Here is an 8,431-nt window from a genome sequence, read left to right as displayed (position 1 = left end):
GGGTGTATTTTCCCCATCCATCCACTTGTCAAGGTTTCTCTTGAAGAGTGTTAGGGAGGGGCTCTGCCTGATGTAATTTGGAATTTTGTTCCAAAGCATGGGGAGTCTCTGTGACAGGAATCTATCCCTCCAAAATGTTCTATTTATTGTTGTGGTGAGGTTTAGCTCACTAGAGCGTGTGGCTCGCAGTGACTTGGATTTCTTTAGGTCGAGCATGTCCATCAATTCTGAGTTGGACATGACTTTGTAAGTCAGGCAGAGATCACCTCTGAGTAAGCGTTATGCCACTGAGTACAGCCGGAGTTTTTTCAGTCGGGCTGCAAAGGACATATGTTTGAGACCAGTAATCCTCTTGATGAGGTACTTTTGTGGTCTTTCCAGCTGTTGAAAGTGACTTGTGAGGTACATCCCAAATGGGGCATTGTACTCTATGATGGGTTTAATGAGTGACGAGTAGAGGGGCACTATAACCTCTATTTCTAGATGTGAACCCTTTAGTAATTAGATGAGCCACATAGAAGGATTTCCTAACTACTTTGGCAATATGATTGTCAAAGGAGAGATTACTATCTACCTGGGTCCCCAGATCTCTTATTACCTCTTCTGTATTAAGGGGGCTGCCACCTATGTGGTAATTCGTGGGTGTTTTGTTTTTCCCAAATGGGATGACTATGCATTTTTTGGCATTTAGCTTGAGGCCATGACTTTGACACCAGGTGTCTGTCTCAGTAAGGCCCTTTTGGAGGATGTTCATGTCAGCCGGAGAGTCAATTATGGCTCCCAGTTTGCAGTCATCAACAAACTTGGTTAGCCATAGTCCTCCTGTGTTTGCCTGTACTTCTTAGAAGTATATGCCAAACAGTAAGGGTCGCAGGACCAAGCCTTGTGGGATACCACTTGTGACTGGCTTAGAGTCGGACCTGGAGCCCGCTATTCTTACTGCGTGAGTTCTGTCTGTAAGCCAGTTGGCAACCCATCTCGTGATGTAGGGGTTTATGTTCAGGCTAGTGAGTTTTTCTGTAATACCCGAGTGAGGAATGGTGTCAAAAGCCTTGGCGGGGTCAAGGTAGGCAGTGTGAACTACCTTTCCCTCGTCTATGGCCTTGGTGACTGTCTTGAAGTCCGCCAGGTTTAGTAGGCATGATCTGCCCTTAACAAAGCTGAACTGGGTTGGGTCAAGTGTTTGGAGGTTCTCAATGTCTTTGTTAATGAGTTCCATGATGATGCACTCCATAGCCTTGTAGACCAGGTTAGTCAGGCCTATTGCGTGATAGTTACCAGGGTCAGTTGTGGCCCCTCCTTTGTGGAGAGGAATAACCGTTGCTGTGCGCCATTCTATGGGCACGTAGCCTGTGGAGAGGCTGAGGGTGAACAGCGTGTTTAGGTGGGGTGTTAGTTTGTTCTGTAGTTCATGCAAGACGCAGCCTGGGACACCATCTGGTCCCATTGATGCTGTGTTTTTGGCTTTTGAAAGGGCTATTTTCACCTGTGTGTCTGTGATTTTTGGGACACTACACTTTTCCTTTGTATATTACAAGCAGGTTTCTTCTTTTGATATAAATCTTTACAGCACAGTATCTGTTTCAGACTCCTCTCTCTTTTATATGTAAATCTGGGTATTTCACCTATAATACTCTTGATATCAATGGTATTGTCCCGTTTTTTCTAACAATCTGTTGAATAATATTTGAGTGTCTGTTATATTTCGTAATATAACTTATCTGATTATGTTGGATACTACCCATAACAATATTGTTCTCCTTCCTTATCACTGTACCATGCAAATAGAGTCTACCCAAGTTTTTAAATTCATTAATCACATTTTCCTTTGTTTTCTCTATCAATTCCCAGTCATTGGCCATACTATCTAGTTCATTCATAAAGTCTCTCTTTAATTGTATTTAGTCTGCTGGCTCTTAGAAATTGTCTTTTTAACACATTTATATACATATGATCCTTCTCTGCTACTAAATCATATCAAATCATAATAATACATCTATTTTCATACATCCTTTAACTAAGACTGAATTTATATTTAATACTTATGCTACATGTTTTACAGAGAACGTGATGTTTGTCTTTTCGGCTTTTCCCGGTAAGGGGTCGCCACAGCGGAACTCTGGTCCGCTAATGATTGGCAGTAGATTTTTATGTTGCCGAGTTGCCAGCCCAACTCCCAACCTTCAGCAAAGGCACACCCATTTACACATTTCTTTCGGAGGCCACTTGACCGCGGTGAGGACATGCAGACTCCACACAGAAGGCACTCCCCGCACACTAGCTGAGAATCGAACGCGAGAACCTCTTGCTGTGAGGCGTGATATACCATGCTAATTCTGTAGCATTCAATCATTTTTATATAGGAAAGACAAATCAGAAGCTTAAAGAATGCATTAGCTCACACCTCTCAAATATACGAAGAGTGACAGAGATTAATGCTTTGTCTAAACATATTTTAGCAAAAGGGAAGAAACATAAATTTAAGTTTAGGGTCCTTCAGAGGGTATTCCTAGACCCATGAGGAGGTTGCCTGACAGTAAAAATTGAAATGCTTGAATATAAGTGGATTAACTACTTTAGGGCAGATGTGTTACCTGGTCTTAAATGCCAGCATAGCATCAAGCCAGTATTGAAAGCTAGAGATGATTGCACATAAACTAAATAAAGATAATAAACAAAAACAGTAGCGATACACTACTAGGGGCAAACGTTTCACTGTTCAAAACCATGATAATGAAAAATCTAAGTACAACACAAGCAGTGAATGAACCACGCAGTTCACACAGAGGATAAAACATAAAACTGTTTAATATTGGTAAGACCATAGGCAAACAGTAATGCAAGAAAAAAAATCACACTTGAATAGTTAGCGCTATCCGCTCAAAATCCATGACTACCTAAAAGGTACCAGACCCTATATAAAATACATATATAAAAATCACAAAACATCATATTGATTCTATTAACCATATGAATCAAATACATTAAAAATGTTAACCAAATTTAAAATATAAAAAGATCCATAAATATAAAAGGGAACTAATGGATGATAACATAGAAAGCCCCCAGGACTTAAGCGCTGGCTTTACAGATGCCTTTTCATTAAGTCCCTTGCCTCTATCAACCCTAAACCTCAAAATCCACTTAACCTCCTTACTTTCAGTATGGTTTCTGATATCACCCCCCCCCCGAATGTTACGTATAACAATATCTATCACCATAAATTTGAAGATGTGGTCATTCCCTTCTAATATTGTATGCTTAGACAGTGCACTATGCTGTGATTTAACTCTTATACTGTAACAATGCTCTCTAATTCTATCCCTTAATACTCTGTCAGTTTTTCCAACATAGAATGATCAACACAGCGAGCATTTTGCTACATAAACAACATCTGGGTTCCACAATCCGCAGATATCTTAAATAAAGATAATAGTATCTATTTTTTATTAATTTTGATCTTTTATAAATATATATATATATATATATATATATATATAAATATATATATATATATATATATAAACACACACACACACACACACACACACACACACACACACACACACACACACACACACACAGATATTTGATATTTGGGCTGTGTATAGAAGCAGTCATGTATTCCAAGCTATGTATGTCAAGTTAGTAAATGATGTATTAACTATATTTGATATCCTATTGGCTAGCCTATTGATTTTAATTAATGTTATTTGTATTTAAGTGAATCTTGATGCAGTTGTTACCATTGAAGCATTGAAAAAGAGCTTGCCTCGAAAGCTTTGCATTGGAATCTATTGCTATTTTATTATTAAGTTTATTGTTTTAATAAATCTGTGTAGTGGTAACTATGTGTTTCTGATATAGTTTTGGTTCTTTCATAAATACTACACCATATCAAATCTCTCTTTCTTTCACATGCCCATGTTTCTTTTTGTTACACCTTTTAAAATTTTATTTATTTTTTTTTTTGTTTTTTGCATTTTCTCAGTCAATCCTTTTTACAAATGGCCCAAGGTTTCGCGCTCTGTACAATGCTTTTAATGGGGTTCCTATTAGATGACCGAAGATGCATTCTTTCGAATGTGTCTTGGTCAAACTTGAAAAGACAAAAAGACAAAATGATGAAGCAGCATATAAGTGAATTCTTTCCCTGGGAAAGAAATTGCTTGGCCGTGTCCGTTATTTTGCTGTTTTCGTAACTGTAGTGCGATCTCGGAGTTGGTATATTTAAGTACGGGGTGTGTGGGGGGCACAGCTCCCCTCGTCGGGGGTTTTAAGTGTTTTTTTGTTTTTGTTTTTTTTGGAACAGCGATTTTTTTCCCTTGGAAAAAAATCAGTGTTCTAAGCGTTTGAGTTTGTAAGCTTACGTGGGGTCGATAAATCATCGTTCGCTTTTCTAAGTGTTCGATGATTTAATATAGACCCTTTTTAATTAATCTGTTGTATTAATGAACACAAATTTGTTTTTGAAGCTTTTGATAGTTTCTGTTGTGCAGGCATTTTTCTTTCCATTGTGCAAGTACTTTTCTTTCCTCTATTTTCTCTTTTAATCTTTTTGAATATCTTCTGGGCTTTTCCCATAATAGGAATGATACAGAATTCTTTCTTATCCTTAGTAGTCCAATCTTTCATCTTTATGGCTGTTTTTTTGGCCTATCAGTTTTTGTGTTTTTTTAAACTACAACTTCTTTCTACAGTGGGGGGGGGGGGGGGGCATCCCCCTGTAGGAATTTGTAGGAATGTTTCCATGTCTTGAGGATTCTACACTGTCATTTGTTCCAGTCCTGACAAAAGTGCACCTACCAGGATTGGGCACTTTATTATCATGGGACTTGGGCACTCCACTGTCTTTTATTTTTAACCTACTTTTGTCCATGATATATGCTGTATAAAATATAGTCTATATGTCAGTGTCATCTTGGTGAGATTTTGTAAAAAACAGGGTCACCTTGTGAAGGTACTCACCAAGACTTGAAGATGAATTCAGTTCCAGCAATACTACTCTCCCTTGCTTGATGATTTTATCATCTCTCCATCCAGACCCTAAAGTGGCAGTATCACAGAGTTGAGAAGACGTCATGTGGCTAGAAAGTATAAGGAAAAAAATCAAGGAAATACTTAAACATTAAGGGACAATCGACACTTATTTGAAGGGGGTGTGAATGGGGGTGATAATGATCAGATTTTATTTACAACTTCTAGAACAAGTGTATTTGAAATGACTTCCCCTATGTCTGCCTAGATTTGAAGTGGAAAAACTTCACAGGACAAATGAGAAAAAGGTGTAGCAAGTTCAACTGAATGAAAAAAGCTATATGATAAACTTCACCCCTTTTCATAAAATATACTAACTCCATGACTGTGACAAAATGACCACACATATTGCAACACTGTCACTGCACAAATAAAAAGTGCACTGGCAGTGATACTCTGAAAATGCCACTTGGCAAGTTAATCACCAACAGATGAAACCTCATCCACATTAAAACTAGATGGAAAGAAACTTTAAATAAGCTTTTAACTATTTGCACTTGCTATTATGGAATTGGAATAGAACTGCTGGTAATCATGTCTGCCTTTTCAACATTATTTACAAATAAATGTGTAAGGCATTCATCTTTTTCCTGAAAACTTCCATGTTCTGCAGATTCACCAAGTGTAGCCAAACAGGTTATAACATTTAGTAAGCTGCATAGAGACAGTGAGAGAGACGGAGAGAGAGAGAGAGAGAGGAACTCAAGAGTTTTATCGACACACACCTCACTTTCCTTAAAATATTAAATTAATCGGTGCACATCTGAAATTGTGCATTTAACAATGTACAGTATCTGTTGCATGCACTCCCCCACTGTTACTTCATATCCACATGTATGGAAAAGTAAGCATAATTAAGTAGAACAATTACATTATCTAAAACACATTTCTGATGTTCTATAACTGTAAAGTTTAAATGTGCTTACATTTATAATGACTTTGTGGTGTAGAAAGTTGATTTTATGTGAAAATAAATGAGTATTAATAAGCAGCAGTTATTCAAACAGAAAGAGTAACTAATTAATAAATAAATTACTTCACAGGAAATTCAGTTATGAGATGTTATGTGCCTAGATAGGTGATGGTTTTATCTGAAAGATAAATTACATATAGAACATTTTAACATCTCTTCCCACCTCCTTTTTACCAGTGGTTCAACTGAAAATTCTTTTTTGTGATGAGACTGCATGTGATAGATGAAATCAGGTGTCATTCTAAAGGAAGCATTGCATTTAGCACACTAGGTCTGAGCAGGAAGACAGAATGATGTAAAAAAAGTGGGGTAAGAGAGTAAGAGCAGGTGGCACATGTAGTTGAATGGCTGGAGAGGTTTTTGGCAAAAATGCAATAGCATACAGAAAGGAGGTTTCTTTAGGATTCCCTCTTTGAATAGCAGAGTTAAGATCTGTGTTAGATAATTTGAATGTTAAAGGGTAAGCATGATATAATTGATCTGAAGTAATGCATTCAGCATCAGAATGACAGTCCAGTACTGAAATCAGCTTTTGGGTCATTCTTAAAGAAGGCATTTGGGAAAAGGAAGAAACAGCTTGAGAAAATGTGCTTTTTCTTTTCAGTTGACAACTATGTTGGAATTCTGTTGCAAAAGCACTTCTTAGAGTGTTAACATGATGTCGAACTTGTGTTACTTCTATAACCGCTGTTACCTTTCTGGTTTTCTTTGTACCCTTGCTGCTCTCATCTGCTATAGCTTTGTCAGAAGACTTTTCTTTAAGATTCTGTCATGTTTATTTTTACTTCAGCAAAAGCACTTATGCTGGACTTTTGCATTTTTTTACTTGGAATTGAAAATAAGCTACTTTTCTCCATGTCCATGCCAAAGTTATATCTATTAAGTTGTGGAACACACATCAGATCTATTTTGGGAAAAGAAAGTCGACTTTCAGCTTTATACTGACGTTGCAGGCTGATAAATTGAGATTTGTTAAACTAGGGAAATTCTGCTGTTTTACTGCAGCCACTAAAAGGTTTATCCTTAGACATTGTTGCAGATATTTCCATTTCCTTTGCCAGGGTATGATGGTCTACTTTCAAACGGGGCTCGGAAGGAATGTGCAGTGGATGAGCTGGATCTAGTGCTTGATCTTCCTACTCCAAGGGACTGATTCTGACCCCTGTGATCATCCTCATTGTCAGCAGAAACCTCTGAACTCTGCAGTCTCTTTGGACAATGTAATCTCAGGTGGGCCATGAATGCATGCTTATAATATTGAAACACTTTGCTGCATTTGAGACATAAGTAGAAGTCTCTGTACAAAGAAAACATGTAAAACATTGTTACTCTACTGAATATGTTTACATTCTCATTATAGCAGCTATATCCACAACATTTAGCAGTTCATCTTTGATTTCCTCATTTTTCTTCCATCTTTTCACTTGCTACATTTCTATAATACATTATAAGTCCATACATTCTAATGTTCCCCATTTTCTTCCATTTTTTTTGTACTTACATGCTAATCCTTCTATTAAGGTCTCTTTGTCTAGCCCTTGTTTGCCTAGTTCTGAAATATCATGGTTTAGAGCACAACTACCCACAATGGACATAAGAAGGAATGGTGCTAGAAGAACTATCTGAAACAATAATTTAATAATGTGACCTACCATTCATTTGCCTTGCAAGTTACTGCCATTGATGAGAAGTAGTCCTGTTAGCTGGTTTCCATACCACACCAGTAACTTGGTAATCCGCCAAAGTGATCAGTAGAACAAAGGGTCATTTTTCATGTAGGCTTCTAAGTTATAGTCTTCTTTATTTTTGACATGCTGGACCAACCAAATCCAATTCATCCCCCCCAGTAAACTGCTGCTGATATGTCACTCTACACAAAATATTCATAAATGAGGTATTAAAACAATAATATATGAACAGTCAAACTTGAAATGGTTCAGTTGGGTGTCATTTTGGAAACAAAGCTGAAAGAGAAGCAGGTTCAAACACATTTGCCCTGACAAAACATTAAATCATTGTCTGCTTTAAACCAGAGTTGTAGGAGCTGGAGCCCATACTGACTGATACTCAATGGCATTTATACAAGAAAGTAATGCTGGAAAGGATGCCAAACCACCCTAGGACACAGGCTTGCATATACACAAGAAGAAAGAGAGTGAGAGAGAGTGAGAAAGGTACTACATACACACACACACACACACACACACACACACACACACACACACACACACACACACACACACACACACACACACACACACACACACACACACACACACACACACACACACACACACACAGGGAACATGCAAGCCTTGTATAAAGGCACCCCAGCTGAGAAAAACAATGGAGAAATAAGTGCTGGAATAGCAGGAAGCTCCCAACCCAAAGCGTATTTCAACTGTTAGCAAGCTGGGCCAA

General features: G+C 37.8%; 1 pseudogene; it reads right to left on the bottom strand.

Moving 5' to 3' along the window:
* Window positions 1-6,085: 6,085 nt before the first annotated feature.
* On the bottom strand, window positions 6,086-7,848 carry LOC122792790 (annotated as a pseudogene).
* Between the last annotated feature and the right edge of the window lie 583 nt (window positions 7,849-8,431).

The sequence above is a fragment of the Protopterus annectens genome, chromosome 2.part0, assembly GCF_019279795.1.
Source record: "Protopterus annectens isolate FY-2018-M chromosome 2.part0, PAN1.0, whole genome shotgun sequence".
Classification (NCBI taxonomy): domain Eukaryota; kingdom Metazoa; phylum Chordata; order Ceratodontiformes; family Protopteridae; genus Protopterus; species Protopterus annectens.
The sequence above is the reverse complement of the archived record's forward strand: the minus strand, read 5'-3'. Positions and strand labels throughout refer to the sequence as shown.